General features: G+C 38.8%; 1 protein-coding gene across 1 annotated transcript in view; it reads left to right on the top strand.

The window, feature by feature from the left end:
• LOC126248295 (proto-oncogene tyrosine-protein kinase ROS) overlaps positions 1-20,274 on the top strand; it is a 587,002-nt gene that overhangs the window by 396,407 nt on the left and 170,321 nt on the right. The window lies entirely within an intron of this gene.

The following is a 20,274-nucleotide window of genomic DNA, read 5'->3' as shown; positions in this document are numbered from 1 at the left end:
CCACAGCACTGAAGAAGCTGATTGTAAGCAGTAGATTCCTGCAAAACATTCTCATGTTTGTAGTTATTGTTTCATCAGTGGTGTGCCCACAAGAGAACCTGACAGTGCAGAATATGTACCATGATTGCACATGACATCAGAATTATCTTGGCTGGAGGTTGTAACAACTGATATTACTGTAAGATATAAATGAAGAAAAGGGAGACACAGCAGGGAAGAAGAATCTGTTGGGAATGACAATGATGTACTTTGTTGTGAACCTGAAACATCCTAAGCAAAAGTAATCCAGATGGAGTAGAGTAATATAAATCCTTCTAATAGCATAAATACATTCTTTTCAAGATTGAAGGGTGACTGTAGGGCAGAAATTCAAACAAATTTGCAATTGCAAGTGAATAAGCAATGAATTGTTGAGTGTTGCCTAAAGACCAGTTGTGGTGTTCAAACTGAGTTAATAAATCCTGACACATTTCAAGGTTACATGTCTATAAAAAATAATGAAGAAAATCTCACTGCTGCACCTGGTGTAAAATTAGTGTCTGATATTTTACTTTCATTGTTACTGTGTTTTCACCCAGATTGCATATCAAGCAAAGAGAATATGCCTCTCCCCTTTCTAATGAAAATGAAATGAGGAATTAGTTGTGCAGCTCTTTCATGCCTTCTAGTTTCAGATTTATTCTGTATCACTTATATGAAAAATCTAAGGTGTGAATACTTGGGTCAGAAAAAGTCTTACGATACACAGCACTATGCCAAACTCATTGAAAAAGCATTTTGAAAAGGATGATTGTATAATAGACTGCAGTAAAATTAACTGTGAAAACCCCACAACTGTACGACAACGCGTCTTAATGTTCTCTCTCTTCAGGAGCATTTTCACAATAAAGTTCCCTGTTGCTACCATACCATCAGGATTTCTATGTTTTCTTTCAAGATGTTACAGTGCTAGGGCCACTGATAGTTATATAATCATTAATTGTGGTATTCTGAATTAAATATTAATGAAGTAGCACACTGCAGAAATATGTTATCAGTGTCCCCACAGTTCTGATTTACGCTCGCATTCATTTAGGAATAACTTTCTGTCACAGCCTATCTTGAGGGAAAAAAGTGAGCTACTGCACATGCCACTTATTAACATTACACATATAACATTCGTATATTACACAATTTCAATAAATATATTTAAGCAAAATAATTCGATTTTAACCACATAAGGTTGCTGATTAACACTAGTTTCTGTTAAACACATGTGTGCTTCCTTCCCCAATATTTCCTTCACTTCAGAAACATGGCTACTGTTTTGAAGGTCAATATGTTTCTTTATAGTGGAAGACCTGAAGTACAATTAGTCCCATTTTACATTCTGGAAGCCAACATAAATTAGGCTCGTAGTAATGGACGCCATGCCCGTGATATGCACTGGAATGTAGCTGATTTTTCGGTCTCTCATTCAAACAGTTTTCCACTCATGATACTAGAGGTACTCACAGTCACAAATGCTGCATTCACATGATCCCTATTCTAATCTTCCTTAATTGTACTATGCTTTGAAACCTGTATCTGCCAAATGGGTCTTGCTACCACACCACCTGGATAGTTTAGAAGATGCTGCCACTTTCCCAGCAAACACAAAATAACTTAATTCTCTCCCTGTTGCAACCAAATGGTCATCAGTGAGGATAAATGCGCAACACTGAGGAATTCTTGACTTTATCAAGCTCTTCTTTTCCTTTGACTTTTTATGTCACTGTGGACTGTTCCACCCATTCTGAAAACAGGGGTGTCTGCCACTGCAAACTATGCAGTATTTTTGTCTAGGATGCAGTCTATACCCATCTGCCAACCTTTGAAACTTTCCAGATGCCACGGCTTCTCCCACACTCTGATGACCAGTGTTATCTCAGCTGACATTGCCCCACTCTATGACAATGGCAGAGCCCACTCACTACTGGCACTTATAAATTTTGATCAATCAGCTAAATTAATGCTTGAATATCTCATGATTAATTATTCATATCATGTTGTGGTTTTCATCATAATTATTATAATAAAATTTTCTCTACAGCTAGACACGCTTATACTTGCTCAGTTCTTTCATTGTTTTAATATATCCAATTACGGATGATGAGTACAATGAGTACGAACAGTGGACAGACATAACACTTCCATGCCTCAGACTGTCTGTAGAGAAAAGCATGAAGCAGAAAAATTATTACCAACATCCCAGAAAAATCAGTAAAAACCTAACCCTTTCAGCACCAGTCATATTAAGTTGATTATTTGACTTGAAACAGTATGACAGATAACCATAAAGTTTTAATTATCTCCGTGAATAAATGATGCTGTGACCATGAATGTTGGCTATAGTGTTACCCTTCCTCTACATATTCACCCTTATGTGCAACACATTTTACTCAGTGATGGATGACTTTGCACAGACCATGGTTGAGAAGTATGCATTGTGGCTGTTCAGAAAATTTTCCACCTCAAAAATCACCTCGTCATCAATCTGAAAATGCCTGTCACCCAATGGTTTCTTCATCCAAGGAAAGAGGAATAAGTTACTGGCTACCATGTCAGGAGAATACGGGGGTAACACAGAATTTGATAACCCAAAGATGAAGCATGTGGGACTATGTCCCATGCAGACTGAGCTGGGTGGTTGTTGTGGAGCAGAAACTCCTCCTTGGATGACTTACTGTAATGCTTCACCTTTATAGCCTCCTGCAGCCTCATCAGAAAATTTTGATAGCATGCTCCTGTGATTGTTTGCCCCTTATGAGCACACTCTGTTAGCATCTGTGGTGCTGAATCCACATGTTTCCACTGTGTGCTTTGCTCCTTTGTCTCGGGTTATAGTGATATGTCCAGCCCTCATCTATGGTGAAAAATGCTACTGTAGAATTCCAGAAATATACCAATGATTACTGAATGAAGAGAGCTAAGAAGCTACAAGAAACTGCATAAGTATATTCGGTTGAGAGATGAATTGTCTTCTCAAGGGGTTTCATCTTCAGAGTTGACAAAGTTATAGTGTCACAGGCAGACCAAGTGAAGTTTCTTGAAACTGTGTATAAAGGATACCCAGGAAACAATAAGTATTAGAAGAAGCAAGAAAATTTGTTTATTGCTACTTGACAACCTAATATGTGCTTCATATGAGATACGTTAGCACAAAATTTAGGTCACAGTATTGTCATCCCAGCTCGAAGTGAAACAGTGAAATATGGTGCAAATATACAGAGGGACCCAGATCAGGCCAGTGAAAGTAGCTCCAACAATTTTATTATTTTTCGCCAAAATACCAGAGATCTCAAAAATAAATTAGGTGATATGGATCCATGCACATATTTTACATCTCACTGAGTACTGTATGACAATTGGAATTTAGGGGCTGGATCTTGATGGGTATAATTTAGGTATTCTTGTGATTTATATTGACAAGAAAATTATTTATAAACCTTTATACTGAAACAAATATTGTACAGATCAATATTTTGAAGTCTGTGTGATAGAAATTACTGCAAAAGACATATTGGTTACAGTCAATATGATTTCCACAGGAAATGTTAGAATTCTTCTTCATAAGTTAGCATCTTTTTTAGCATTTTTTTTTTTCAAAATCAGGAGTTTAATAGTTACAGCAGACTTTAACATTAACTTCATAACTAATAATAATTGTAAGACTGACTTATAGCATTTAATGAATTCATACAACTTGGCTACTATAGCTAGCTTCCCCACTAGAGCTACAAGAAATTGCAAAAAAAAAAAAAAAAAAAAAAATTATAGCCAATATTTTCATTGATAAAACAGAATCATGATGGCCAACTGCTTAAGGTCAGCAACATCAATTTGTGCAACAAAATTTCTCATGCCTATCAGTCCTTTAGATGCGTAATTACTGAAACTCTTTCTTCCTTTAATTGCCATTTGTCACAGACAGATTGTATATAGTAGAACTAATGTAAACAATAAATTTAACATTTTCTTAAATGAATTCATCTCTACATTTGAAATGACTTTTGCAAAAAGAGCTGGCAGGGAGAACATTGAGGTTTGTTCCAGTAAACCAAGGATATTGAAGGAATTAAAATTTGTTACTGGAATAGGAGTGAATTACATTGCTCATTTATAAAATCAAATGATCCCCTTGAAATATATTATTACAAATTGTACTGTAAAGTTTTAAAAACAGTGATAAAACAGTCCAGAAGTTTATATATTAAATATAAAATTCATAACTCTAAGAACAAAATAAAAACAGTTTTGATTGTCATAAAGGAAGAGTGGGGTTAGAGCTATAAGAATGATAATACCATAGAGATGACCTGCGATGAGACGAGGTTGTACATTCTGTATTATATTTTTAACTTCACTAATAGTGACTGTACATATATAAAACAAAAATACCACAGGTATTGACAACATTTCATCTAAAGTTTTGAAACATTGTAGTTATTATATATGTCAAGTCCTGTGTTGTATTTTCAATGAATCTTTGCAGCAAGATGCTTTCCCAGAGAGATTAAAGTGTGCTATTGTGAAATCACTTTTTACAAAGGGTTATAAAACTAATTTGTCCAGCTATGTCCAATATGCCTGCTAAGTTTGTTCTCAAAAATTTTAGAGAAACTAATGTATAAAAGAATTGTAGACCTCCTCAATATTCACCAACATTTTCCATAGAGACCAGTTTGATTTCCAAACAAATGGATCTACAGAGTAGGCAATTTTCTCTCTTACAAATGAAATTCTATTGTCAATAAATAACAAAATGTCACTTATTGGAACTTTCTGTGACTTCTCAAACAGCTTTGATTGTGTAGATCACAACATTCACTTAACGAAGGTCAATTTTTATTGTTTGAATGGTAGAACCAGTACGTGGATTGAATGGTATTGATGGCTGTCCTGTTTATCTGACTGGAGCTCATTAAAGTGTGGAGGGCCATAAGTATCCACTTTGGGGCCTTTACTGTTTCTTATCTTCATCAGTTATCTCCCACTTTGTGCAAACATTGAGAACAAATTTACTCTTTTTGTTGCTAGTGCTACTATTGTGCTTGAAAGCTGAACAATGAGAGAACTAGAAAATAAATGTTGTGCTGTACTTGTAGACATCTTACATGATGGAAGTCCAATCAATTAACTCTAAATATTGAAAGAAACTCAATATATGCAATTTTATGCATATCAGGAAGAAAATGAAGTAATCCACTTGAACTTAGATAACCAAAATATTTTACATTGTGAATCTTCTGAGTTCCTGAGCACTAATTGGTGGCAAGCTAGACTGGTCTGGCCATGTTATAGATAATTAAAAAAGACTCACTGTGGCAACTACGCCCTGCATGTAATTACCTCTGTTGTTAATGCGGATGCCATCAAAGCTGAATAATTTGGGTACCTTCATTCAGTCCTCTCACATGTCATAATTTTTTGGTGTAATCAGATGGAGCCAAAAAAAACTTTTATTGCACAAAAGAGACCAATTAGAGACATTTGTGGTGTTCATCTAAGATATTCTTAGAGAAACATGTTCTGCACTGCCCAAAAAATCTTATTTTCTTTGATGATTTTTGTCTGTAATAACTATTCTCTTTTACATTTAATTGTAAATACCATGATCACAATACAAGGTGTAAAATGATTTACATGGGGATCTAAAATATATAAGTCTTGCACAAAAAGTATTCATTATTCTGCCATTAATGTCCTGCCTACTTTTAAATTTAAATTAAGAAAATACCTGCTGATTGATAAATCCATCTATTCTCTTGATGGGTACCTGCAGAAAAATCAGTGCTTGCATTTGTAAAACTATATTTTCTTTTATATTTAGGTCTTGAGACTTTCCAATTAAATGTGTTAGCCATAATTTGTCTTCCATGTTTAAGATGTATAAATATTCTTTTTTTTCTGTAGCCAAAGAAGTTATTTCAGTAGGTTATGCCATGGTTACTTAAACTTCAACCTTCATGCCTATTAATCAATTATCTACATTTTTGTTATTGTTCTTATGTTTATTGTATCTGTATAAAAATGTAAACCTGATTTGCTCCACATTCTTGTGATTCAACACAATATGGGTTCATGGAATTTGAAATAAATGAAATATCAAAGGATATCTCTGAAAGCTAGCTGAGTTTTCTTTCTTTTGTGTATGCCTGTTGACAACTCAACACTTCAGCTTTTCGTTGAATGGTCTCATTTAATCCATAAGTGTTTATAAAATACACTAAAACATTCAGTGAGGATGAATCCAGGATACAGCAAATATAGAAAAATCCCTGTTTGTGTTATCAGTCATTTTCAGTTACAATATGGGTTTCATATGATTTCGGAGATGTTACAGCATATTATTCAGTGAAAATAAAGTAAGTATGTTGGTTCAACACCATAAGAAATGGATAGCAATTCAGGGCTGTATGACAGGATGGTATGGAGAAAGTTCTGTGGTGACACTTTCAAACATTTGTCAATTAACTTCATTTAATAGATTAAAAAGGTAAAGCATTAAAATAATACTTTCATGTGAGCAATCAATAGTAAGTTATATTAGATAGCCATACATTTAAAGACAATTCCTTTTCAGTAGCTGAGCAGCTGGCTTGCTGATAAGATATGACAAACAATTTCTACTAGGCCACTCAGTCACATGTGAACAATTGTTTGACGTGAGGCGTTTGTGACCATAGGATATCACTTTAGTTTCAGATCAGCCTCTAAATACAACGTATATGCTGATAGAGTCTGCTCATCTGAAAAGAGAACAATATTGCCCTTTGGCAAAACAACAAATTACTAGAACCAATTTGATGAAATGATCTTCAATTTCTTACTGTATGGCTACCCAAGGCAGGACTTTCAGGTTAACATGAACGTAAATTCCCTAGTAACCTTAAATAAATGACAGCCTTATTACACAAGATACTCTTTACACAGTAGCCTATACATCTTATAAGAAAACTCAGTGTAGAACCCAGTGCCTTATTAAAAATTCCTTAAGGGGGTTGCCCGCCCTCTTTGAACGCATGACAGATAGGTGATTTTTCATAATTTTTTGTTATCAGCCAAATTAAAAAGTAATACTAAATCTTATGATATACTTTTATTTCTTAGACTTTTTTGTTTAAGAAATCATTTTCGTGTCCACGTCAAACAAACCCTGTCACCATTGCACCAAGTGGAAGGACGCCTTGCAGCATGAACATTGTCATTGAAGGGAATTCACAAAGCCTTCTAATTGGATCTGTAACAATCTAGTTTTGTACAGATCATTTTCAATATATTTTCTGTCAGCATATATAGGATAATTGAAAATATTAAGTTAAAACAAAATGGTGACATGCTGAAACAAATGTCAGGTTTTTTGCCCTAACCATAGAGACAAAAGCGTGCAGTGGAAATAGACTTTTGAAGTTATCATAAGATGGCTATGTATGCTCATAGAGAACTCAATTTAGAATTCCAGCATCAAATTCAAATCAAAATCATATGTACTATTCTCAAGTTACATTTTTTATCTAGTTGAAATTTATGGTTTAGAGAGAAACATGTTTAGAATTTTGGGTTACATTTTTTGTAGTTAAATTAGACATACCTTGAGTCAGTGACCCCAGAACCATACTGTAACACTTCCAGATCAAAAGGAGGTCCTCCTCCATGTTCTTCTTGTCCACAGTGATCATGCAGCCCTCTTTGGCAGCTGGTGTTGTCTGCTGCTGCTTGCTTGATACAATTTTCATTCGCATTTGTGCAGAAGTTGTAACAGGCTAGTCCAATCTCAAGTTTGTGCACATTCATATACCTGTAAGGCCATCATTGAAGTTACATGAAGCCACATTGTCTGCGATTTCAACTGTTTTCTCCCCCATTGTAAATGATTTTTGGATATACTTATTCACAAACTCAATAATGAAGTTTCTGGCAAACTTGGGATGAACACCACAATAAAGTAGACATCTCTGAGAACATTTTAAGCAAGAGAAATATATAATCAATTGCAGTACTGTCCCTGACAACCAGCACAGCAAATCCAATAGACAGTAACCTTAATAATGTAATGGTGTCACGTATACGCACATGGGAGGCACCATATTACTAAATGCTACCACAGTGGCAGCCATGTGTTACAGAATCTGTTGTAATTAGGTATGAGTGCAATACAACCAGCAGACTTAACACAACTTCATTCCTTGGAAGCATTATCAACATTATTTAAGTAACATTCAGTAGGAACCAATTATGTGCACAAAGAGTAGTAGCAATACTCATAGAGAACTGAGGCCGAGTGTATCTCGGCTAGCCTTAGACTGGGGTCCATGGTGGGCTTCCCACACATCACTGCATTCCTCCTCTCTTAGGGAGATCATGGATTCTTGGGACGTCCATGTTGTCCTCCTTGACCACATTCTACACCCACCTGTGTCAGACCATACGGCAACACTGGGACTGTTTCAGTGTCAACGTGAGGCATTGGCTATGGTGATGGTGCTTGCAGTGCAGATGATACCGATATCAACAGTTGCTCAGGAACAGGTGACAGAATCCATGATGACAGTGTCAGAAGCAATTCAGGAACTTCTGGTACGGCCACAGAGGACAGATGCCGTCGCCGGCATGGGAGTGGAGAATGGGCAGCAGCAGGTGATGTAACACCTGATGTGGTAGGGCTTGGAGGTGATGGTGTGATATCAGGCGGCACCCAGCCATCCACATGGAGGTGAAGCTGATCATGGTGCCTCAAGCAGAGACAGTTCTCCATGTGTCACAGAGATACCGCCCCTGGCATCTGGAGAAGACAGCTGGAACCCATTTAGGGTGATGTCCAAAACCGTGCATCCAGACAGCTACATCCAGCTGGAAGAGGCGCAATGGCTGCACAGGTTGATGTCCAGGTGGAGGGCGCAGGAGGTGTAGCAGTGTCCCTGACTGCCACCCATGGAGCAGCTCTGCTAAGATCTTCAAGCCAAACGGCGTGAAATAGTATGAAGAGAGAAACCAAACTAAGGCAAAATTGAATGAAGAGTTGGCAACATACTCCTTCATCTGAGTTTTGAGCATACTCACTGGGCTTCCACCTCACTGTTACATTGTAGATGGAATGGTAGGGTGAGGGTGTGATGGACACCATGGGAATTGCAAAATGCCTCAAACTCTTGCGATGAAAATAGGGGACCACTATCAAACACTAACATCATGGGCAAGCATTTGGGTGAAAAAAATTTAGGACAAGGTTGCGACGGTGGCAGTTGTGGACATGGAAACACAATGAACGCCATACAGAAAATGAGAATGTGCGTCAACAACCAACAGCCAATAAGCATTGAGAAAGGGACCAGCAAAATACATGTGTATACAGTCCTATGCATGAGACGGCATCGGCCAAGGAGACAGTGATGCCTGGGGAGCTGCTGGATTCATCGCACACTGTGAACAGGAGGCAACCAGGCAAGTAATATCACTGTCCAAGCTGGACCAAAGCATGTGTTGACAGGCCAATGCTTTTGTGCATGATACACCCCAATGGTTTGCATGTAATAAATGGAGAATCTCCAAATGAAGTACTGAGGGGATCACTGCTAGATGGGCCATGTGATCCTTGTCTGAAAGCAGAACACCATCCACAACAGAGAATCGATGTTGAAGGATGTAATAATTATGGAGGGGGTTGGACACACAAGAAAGTAGTGAATCCAGACAATGATGTTTTACAAATGTTATGACCTTTCACAAAATGGGATCCAAAGCTACAGCCTTCACAATCCATGGGCTAGTTAGGAAAACCATCAAACGTCTGCTGTGTGGTGACATCACTGTGAAAACAGAGCAATTCATCCTGATCAGATCCCAGGTCTAGACGGGCCAGCAGGTGAGACAAAGCATCGGCATTTGCATGTTGATTTGTAGTGCAGAAATGAGCGGAAATGAATCTCATAGTTGTAATGTGAAAGGAAAAGAGCCTAAAGTTGAATGCAATGTGCAACTTTATCCTGGTAACGATGGAGAAGGACTGAATGAGGAAACACTGGTTTGTGATTGGTGGCCAGGTGGAATTTGGTTCCATAGAAAAAAAACATGGAATGTCTTCATAGAATATACAATGACCAAAGCATCCTTTTATATCTGAGAGTACCGAATTTGAGCAGAAGTCAGTTTTTCTGAGACATAAGCAATAGGCCACTTTGAACCATCGGGATACGTATGAGCCAGTACTGCCCCCAACCCGCACTGTGAAGCGTTCATTGCAAGGACCAAGTGGAGGTCTGGTTGGTATGTCACTAAGCAGGGCACAGACTACACCATGGCCTTAAGGGTGGAAAATGCAGTTGCACAAACCAGCGACCAGCAAAACTGATTCCCTCTGTGCAGCAGCACATGTAACAACTGTGCTATTGTCATAATGGTGGTGGCTGGTAGCAGGTGTTTGTGCCTAGAAAAACCTGAAGTGCCTTGACTGATGTACGAAAGCAACAGAATAGCTGAAACATCTTGATGCAGTGGTTTGAGACCCTCACAAGGAACTTCAAACACAAGACAAATGATAGAAGAGTGAAAAAGTTGACATTTTTCTGAATTATCTATCAAGCTGGCTGCTGGGAATGCAGAAGAAAGAGTACAGAGATTTTGTAAATGTTCCTGAGTGGGTCTCCAGAAACTACAATGTCATCCAATTAGTTTGAACAACCTGGTACAGATGCTGTAAGTTCTACCAAATTAAGCTGAAAAATAGCGAGAGTGCTGGTGACACCAAAAGGCAACCGCATGTATTGGTGTAGTCCAAAAGGGGCATTGACAACTGACATATGTTGTTACTCTGCATCTCGAGGGAGTTGTAAATAGGCACCTGACAAGTCAGTTTTTGAGGAATATTAAGCACTTGATAACTTTGCAAAGAGTTTGTCTGGCTGCAATATAGGGTATGTATCTGCTATAGATTGTGCATTCACAAAAACTTTAAAATTGTCGCAGAGGCGTAACCAGCCCAACACATTCTTTACTATAACTAAGGGGCTAGACCATTCACTTGATGCAATAGGCTGAACAATGCCGAATTCCATGAGGTGATCTAATTCATCTTTCACTTGTTCTCTGAGTGCTACTGGAACTGGATGGGCCCAGAAGAAACAAGGCTGAGCACAAGGCTTCATGGTAAGGTGTGCTTGAAAATTGTTGGCACACCCCAGTCAAGGAGAGAACAAAGAGGTAAACTAAGAACATAATGAATCTAACTGTGTATGTGACACTGAATTTACTTCATCTGAAATGGTAAGACCAAACAACTTAAAAGCATCTAATCCAAAAAGACTCTGCGTATGCATGTTATCTACAGTGAGAAATGTAAGAGACTGGACTACTGATTTGTAGGTCACTGGGGCAGAGAATTGGCTGAGAACGGGAATACCTGTTTATTGTAATTTAATAACATTCATGACACAGAGAAAAGTGACCGGGAGCTCAAGTAAGTTTGTGAGTTTAACACGGTTATCGCAGCTCCTGTATCCACTTGCATGTGCAGAACTTTACAAAAAACCATAACATCAATAAAAAGCTAGTTTGGCATGACAGAAATAGCTGATAGAATGTTACGTACATACCTGCATCAGGATCATTGTTCTGAGTTTTTGCATTACAAACAGAAGCAATGTGAGCTTTTTTGTTGCAATTATGACAGGTAAACCCAGCGATTTGGGCCGTTTGGTGCTCATTGTTAATGAAACAATAAGGGCAGGATGGGCATGAGGAAGATGTATGTTGCTGTTCACTGGCTTTGTTGGTGTGGCTGCTGCTGGGACCGAGGCCAGCTGCCTTGACACTGTGATCTGATTGTGTGCAGACTACTGTGACCTTGTCTTCTCCCTACGAACTGTCTGAAGCTTAGTGTGGAGGAGAGGGTTGGGTTGCTGATACCTTATACCATGACTCAGTCTGGTTACCTGCTGCTCACAATATGTTGAATGACTGTGCAATAGCTAAAATGTCAGAGTAGGATGGATTTTCACATTTGAGGGTGCACTCTTGCATCACATCATTTAGAGCTAAAAGAATAATAGCATCACTCACCATCTGATCAGCATACAGCTCTTTGTGCACATCAGAGATGAAGTGACAATGATGACTGAACCCTGGATGTCAGCCACCCATGCTCGATAGAATTGATTTGGTTGATTTGGACAACTGTAAAACTCAACCCGGGATGCATTAACATGGGTGCATTTGCAGAAGTATTTTGAAAGAAGCTCACACATTTGTTGAAATGTTAAAGAAGGTGACCTGAAGATGGCAAAATAAATTGCTGAAACTGGTTGCTTTCAGAATAAAATAAAATATCTTAAAGCGTACAGCTGTAGGTAAAGTTTATTTACATTGAAAAGGTCCTGCAAAGGGACGAGTTGACATAGGACTTGATACATGCTTGGCGATATCCATGAAAGTTTTGTTGCGAACATGTCTCATATGCATCCCATACCTCAGTGGATACATCATATGTAGGAAAGAGGGTCAGATAAACCATGGGGGCTGCAGAGGGCAAAATAGCAGTCAACACGGGCTGAGGAGCATGCCGACTAGACAAAACAAAAATGGTTCAAATGGCTCTGAGCACTATGGGACTCAACTGCTGAGGTCATTAGTCCCCTAGAACTTAGAACTAGTTAAACCTAACTAACCTAAGGACATCACAAACATCCATGCCCGAGGCAGGATTCGAACCTGCGACCGTAGCGGTCTTGCGGTTCCAGACTGCAGCGCCTTTAACCGCACGGCCACTTCGGCCGGCTAGACAAAACAGAAGCCAATGATTGAAGTACCTGAGTTTGATTGTCCAGCATATGTGATCAGTGGTGCAATGCTGTGGTGAATGGTTCTTGCTGTTTGACCAACCAACATAAAATATCCTGTATAACACCCTCATCCATTGTGAGAATAAATGGAGGACCAACAACAGTAGAAATTTGCACGGAGAGCGGAATGATGCTCATCACTAATTATGTTGTAATTGGGTATATGTGCAACATGACCACTAGACAGAAGACAACTTTATTCCATGGAAGCATTAACAACTTGAACATAGTATACAAGTAACATTCAGAACCAAGTACATACACAAAGAGCTGTAGCAATACACATAGAGATCTGAGACTGAGCGTAGCTCGGCTACCCTTAAATAGACTGGGGCCTGTGACGGGCTCTGACAGTGACTGCACACACACACACACACACACACACACACACACACACACACACACACATTCCTCTGCAGATGACATAGCACTGTTGCACTGCACTGCACTGCAGAACCAACTTAATGTCTCTCTAGGAAGCATAACACTAGAGCCATTAATTCAAGTCATTATCCATGAGATGAAAATATTATTCTAGTTAACTGAACCACACCATTTCAGACATAACAATGAGAGTTCAAATAGTTCAAATAGCTCTAAGCACTATGGGACTTAACATCTGAGGTCATCAGTCCCCTAGACTTAGAAGTACTTAAACCTAACTAACCTAAGGACATCACACACATCCATGCCCAACGCAGGATTCAAACCTGCAGCCATAGTGGTAGCGTGGTTCCGGACTGAAGTGCATAGAACCGCTCGGCCACAGCGACCGGCTCAATGAGTGTTAATGTGAAACTTCAATCATGTAAGGTTCTACAGTGTTGTTTAAGTATACACAATTATTTGTTCTCCTCGCAGTTCAGCCTTCAAATTCGATTTCCATCAGTCATCAGCAAATGAAATCCATTTAAGTTTGGTGTTCATCCAAATTCCAATGCCATCATGAAATGGAACACCCAACAGAGTCCATCTCATACTCTCTGTTCATAAGTGGTAATTTGAAGTGTTATAATGTCCACTACGGAACATACCCATTGGACAAACTAGCCAACCATAGGTGACGCTAACTGTGTCCTCGAGTCAGTGCTTGTTCATCAGCTCACCCCAACTGACAGGCTCACACGTTCCGTGCCCAGCACCCAGGAGCCATTCACAGGTGACGCTCGTGTCACAGCAACGATGTACTGCCAGCAAGATGTGCTGTTTAGTGCCACAATGCCATATTCTGATCTAGGTAATTTGATTGCAAGTGGTAATTTGAAATCTTAAAATGTCACTGAGTGACTTGGCGCAGTGGTTAGCACACTGCACTTGCATTCGGGAGGACGTTGGTTCAAACCCACATCCGGCCATCCTGATTTAGGTCTTCCGTGATTTCCCTAAAACACTTCAGGCAAATGCCGAGATGGTTGCTTTGAAAGGGCATGGCCGACTTTCTTCCCCTTCCTTCCCTAATCCGATAGGACCAATGACCTTGCTGTTGGGACCCTCCCCCAAATCAGCCAACCAATCTTAAAATGTCAAAGATATTGAACAGTATTGGATTATAGTATGAAGGCATGGTAAAATGACTATTGAAGACATGCAAGCTTAACAGGAGGGATCAGTAACTTTTCTTGTTTAAACATACATGTCTTTAGAATGTCCTGACACATGAGGATTGCCCAGAAATCAATGCACCACATTGTTTATCTTCAACAGTTCTTTATTGTATATAGTGGGAATTACACACACAAAAGAATGGTGTTTTATGTGGACACCCTGTTTTTCCACGTAATCTCCATCACATTCTATGGCCTTCCTCCAGCTTGAAACAAGGGCATGTATTCCATCTCAGTACCAATCCCTGTCCTGGTGGCAGAGCCAGTGTTTCACTATGTGAATCACCTCCTCATTGCCTCAAAATGTCTTCCATGAATGTCATCCTTTAATGGCCCAAACAAGTGGAAGTCTAAGGAGGCTAGGTCAGGGCTGTAGTGTGGTTGGGGTAACACTATCCAACCCTGTTTTGCGATGTGTTCAGCAGTCCTCAGACTTGTGTGGGGCCGAGCATTATCATGTTGCAGCAAGACATCTTCTGGGTTGCTGTGACACTGAAGTTGCCGGAAGTGAGTCTTTAGCTTTCTTAATGTGTTGAAATATGCTTCTGAATTAATGGTACTGCCTCTTAGCATCATATCAATGAGAATAACACCTTCACAGTCCCAGAACATGGTGATGATGACCTTACCAGTGGAAGCAGTTGCTTTGAATTTTCTTTTTTTTTTTTTTTTCCTGTGGGGAGTGGAAATTCCATCAACAGTCATTTTGTTTCGGTCTCAAAACAGTGAACCAAGGTTTCATCACCTGTCACAATCTGGGACAAGAAGGCCTCCCCCTCAACTTCAAAACGTTGTAACAAATTAAGACAAACTTTTTTCTGTGCGATTTGTGATCCACCATTAAACCCATCTTGCACACTCTTTTGAATATCCAAGAGTGCAGATAATTGTACCCACACTTCCTTTGCTGATTGACAGATGCAGCGCCAACTGCCAAATCATAATCCATATGTTCTCGTGAATGACAACATCAGCTCGCTGCAACATGTCAGGTGTGACAGCTGTGGATGCTCTCCCTGAGTGCTGAAAATCATGGATCTCTGCTGAACCGCCGTCTGATGACCTCAGCCTCCATGCCCAATGACTAACTGTACTTCTGTTGACAGCAGATGCTCCATAGACTTTGTGCGAGTGTGTTTTAATATTCCCCACAGTTTCCTTCTCTGCAGTGAGAAATTCAAATACGGCATGTTGCTTGTAATGTGCATCACCTACAGAGGCCATTTTGAAACTGCCTTGCAGCTACAATATCTGTTTTAAGTGATGGAAACTTGGCGTGCTCACTCAGGAGACTTCAAACAATACATAGATAATGTTTTGTATTCGTAGCATTGTTTTTGGCTGAGAAAAAGAATGTGATGGATTACTTTCTGGGCAACCCTTGTATATTCACATCAGCTGTGAAACTCGTTGAAACAAAAACAAAAATTTCCTTGGTAGTTACTTGTAATTTGTTAACAAAAAACCTAACTCATTACTGTATTGGAAAGACTAATTCCATGTTTCCAAGCCATTACATAAGACATCATAGCTGCCATGGTAGGCCAGGGTAAGCAGTTCTGCTATATGGGAAAAAAAGATGCTATTGCTACAAGGATCAGACAAAAAGTAATGTCTTTTTTTCTCCTTACATAGAATTTGTTGAGCCCATTGCAGTAGTTTCATTCTGCATCAACAGATACCAGTACTTGCCGTCGCTTGCAAAATGACCAACATTGATCTTCATATTACACAGCATTCTGTAATAGAATTCTTGAACGCAGAAGGTGAAATGACTATTCACATTTATGAAAGACTGAAAAATGTGTACGATGATGCAGCAGTAGATATCAGCACTGTTAGATGATGGGTTCATCTCTGTAACTAAGCTGAAGGGCAAACCCCATTGGCTGCTGAAATGGGGAGTGGCAGGCCAGCAACTGCAGTGACTCCACACAACACGAGACAATGGCATCATTTGTGGTGACCGTTAGGTGACTGTAGATGATTTGTGTCACATTCCCTCCTTCAGTAAAGGCAGTGTGATGACAATTATTCAATAGCTGAGATACTCAAAGGTTTGTGCAACTTGGGTAGCAAGAACATTAATCAACCAGAATAAAGGGACAATGAAAACAATTGCCTCCCAACTCCTGCAGCACTTCCATTTGGAAGGAGAGGAGTTTCGGGAAAAAAATTGTGACCAGAGATGAAATGTGGATTTTTTCTTTTGAACCAGAATCAAAGAGGCAGTCAGTGGAATGGTATCACAGAAACTCACCAAAGAAGAAAAAGTTCAAAACTGTGTGATTGGCAGTACAGTATTCTGCAATGCAGAGGGTGTGACTATGGTTGATTTTTTGGAGCACGGATGTACAATACATTCTGTCCAATACATCAGAACCCTCTAACAGCTTAAAGCACATCTTCAGTGAGTTCACCCAACAAAAGCAGAGGTGGAGGTTCTTCTTTTGCATGATAATACAAGACCACACACCAGTTGTCACACCACTGAAGAGATTGTGAAAATGGGATGGAAAGTTTTGCCTCATGTCCCTACAGTCCTGACCTGGCCCCATCAGAGTCCCATCTTATCAGGCCAGTAAAAGGAGCTCACCATGGAATTCACTTTGAAAATGAGGAGCCATGAAAATGTCCATTTGTCAGTGACTTTGGAAGCAAGGCCTTGTGTTTTACCAGACTGGAATACATTCCCTTGTTAAAAGATAGACTGAAACTGTAGAAATGACTGGAGATTATGTTGAAAAGTCATAAATTAATTTTCAATATTGTGATTTTCAAACTAAGTAGTTGCAAGTTGTATAGGTTAATTATTGTCTTCTGCAACTGTAATGAAAGTCTTATTAAGGTCAGACAGGGTTTGCTTTATTCTAAAGCATCTTCAGTGGTAAGATCTTTTGTTGTTTACTGTACTCTTCTTCCTCTTCTTCTTCTTTGTCTTCCATGTATATGTGTTGGGTTTTTGCACACAGCACTTTCACTGCACTAAATATGTTGACATTATTGTGTTGGGAAGCGTCACTGTTGTATCACCATTTCGTGTGTTTTGTTTTGCTATGAAATGGTGGGAGGACAGTGATGATCTAAATATATCCACATTTCTCTGTTGGAAGCATCACTGTCATCTCACCATTTCATGTGTTTTGTTTTACTGTAAAATGGCAAGAAGACAGTGATACTTTCCAACACAGGAATGTGAATATATTTAGTGCAGTGAAAGTGCTGCATGCAAAAACCCAGCACATACACAGTGAAGTAGAAGCAGAAGAATGCAGTAAACAACAATAAACTTGACCACTGACAATGCCTTAGAATAAAGTGAAATGCTTCTTGTCTTAATACGACTTTCATTATATTTGCAAAATATGGTAACTAACCTATACAACTTGTATATTTTCAACTGCAGAAAAAAGAGGCTGGAAAACAAATAAGACAAAATGCACATATATGCATTTGATATTCTTGACAAATAAAATAATAAATAAACGAATAAAAAAAAGTAGGAGGCACTACTTTTTGACTGACTCTTGTATTTACTGATAGAATGTGATTTTACTTTTTTATGTTGTAATTCATGTAATTCACTGTTAATGTTCCATATTAGCTAGTAACCTCTTTTTTGAAAATTTGTGCCTTGGATGCTATGGTATATTTATGTAATTTACATATCAGCCTTAGAAATACTATCCCTAATGAAACTTTTGCCTCTGTACCTCAGAGGCAAGTGAGATTTTCTTTCTACTTGCCTTTGCAGAATCCCTGGATGATGCGATGCATGTATACCAACACATAAGTGCAATGTCATGTTACAAGATAGTTTGCCTTTATATGGCTGTCTTGCTAGATGTGTGGTGACAATTTCATCAATAAATCACTTAAATGTGAGCTAATTTAGGATGCCTGCAGATCATGTTGCTCTCTCTCTCTCTCTCTCTCTCTCTCTCTCTCTCTCTCTCTCTCTCTCTCAGGCAAACTGATCAGTCAAATGGTTCAAATGGCTCTGAGCACTATGGGACTCAACTGCTGAGGTCATTAGTCCCCTAGAACTTAGAACTAGTTAAACCTAACTAACCTAAGGACATCACAAACATCCATGCCCGAGGCAGGATTCGAACCTGCGACCGTAGCGGTCACGCGGTTCCAGACTGCAGCGCCTTTAACCGCACGGCCACTTCGGCCGGCAAAACTGATCAGTCACTGTACCTTACTACAGAAGTATGATTCACTCTTTCCTAGCATGCATCCTACAGTACAGCATCCGCTGGTTTTCATCATTTGGTAAATTTATTTTATGGTTTTCCTGTCATCACACTTGTTCAGTTAACATAAGAGAGATAAGTCATATGCTCCACCTGTCTGTATAATGTGTAAACGTTTTAAATAACCTTTTAACTATTTGTGTATAGTGTTTTCTGAGGTGAAGATTAGTGACTAGCCTAGCATTAGCTTAAATGAGCCAGGAAAAATAACTAAAAACTACACACAGACTGTCTTGATAACAGCATACAAAACTATCTTTTACATTACTGTGAGTTGGTGCACTGCTAAAGTATCAAAATGAAGTCCTCAAAGATGTTTTTTAAGCTTTGGAAATAGGTAAAAATCAAATGGGGCGAAGTCAGGGATGTATTGAGGATGTTCAGAGACAAAGAACCCAATGCATCAGATTGTTGCAGATGTCCCAATGCTCATATGCGGTCTGGCATTGTCATGCTGAAGGAGAAGATGCTTCATGTGTGGGTGCACTGTTCAAATTCGAAACTTGATTACAGCATTCTGTTTCTCACTCATTGACATAGTTATGTTACACACCACCTTGTTACATGCTAGAATTCAGAGCCATCTAGCAGCAGAGAGCTGCAGATATGTAGACATGGAGAACGAAGATGTAAAATCTTAATAATGTTTGTTTTATTTAAAAATCTTTAAGGATTTTCATATAAAAAATTTGAGGGCATTCCTTTTCAGTGCGCCCTCATATAAAGCTTCCATAACCTTTGTTACACATGGAAAATGCTGTTTTCTTTGTATTCTCTCCTAATCTGAAACAAAGATACACAGTTGCAGTACATTAAATTAACTATGACCCTTGTAAGTCTTCATGAGTAGCTGCAACTTTGTATGTGATTGTCCAAATAAACAGCACATAGAATCAGTTATCCTGAGAGAGATCTGCTAAGACTTCAAAACAAATGCCACAAGAATGAGACAAAAAATTTTTTGCTGCACAAAATTTATTCAGGGTAAATGGCTACACAACTCACCTGTGAAGGTGTTGTCCATCCTTATTGCATCTGAAAGCAGCTCATCTTGTAATCATTTTTCTAAAGAATCTAAGAGGTTGAAGCACTCAAATTTTTTTGATAATACCAGAAACATGTCAAAATTAGAAGCAAAAGTAACCTTTAGATATTTTTTAAACTGATTCCTTGATGTATAACATTGTATTGTCATTTTATTTATCTGGTTTTTGATGTTAGAATTGTTTTACTGTCATGGCAGACAGCCAAGTTCATTAGCAATGATGTCTCATTTGTTCTGAATTAAAACACTCAGTGGTATTTACTGTGTTTAGTTCTGTAATATAATTCATCTAGTTATGAATCATTATTGTGTTCCCAACTGTTTTGGTAAATCAGAGACATTGTGTGCAAAACATTATTCCTCATGCATGGCTAGAGTGATTTCTTTGAAAGACCTTGTCTAACTCAGACAGAAATACTTCAAGTCTGTTTATATTTGTGTGAATTGTTAAGCAGTAACAGTTAGTCAGTAATGGTCCAACTAACTGTAGCAACATTATGAGCAATAATTAC

The sequence above is a fragment of the Schistocerca nitens genome, chromosome 3 (genome assembly GCF_023898315.1).
Source record: "Schistocerca nitens isolate TAMUIC-IGC-003100 chromosome 3, iqSchNite1.1, whole genome shotgun sequence".
Taxonomy (NCBI): Eukaryota; Metazoa; Arthropoda; class Insecta; order Orthoptera; family Acrididae; genus Schistocerca; species Schistocerca nitens.
This window is presented reverse-complemented; position numbering and strand designations above follow the sequence as displayed.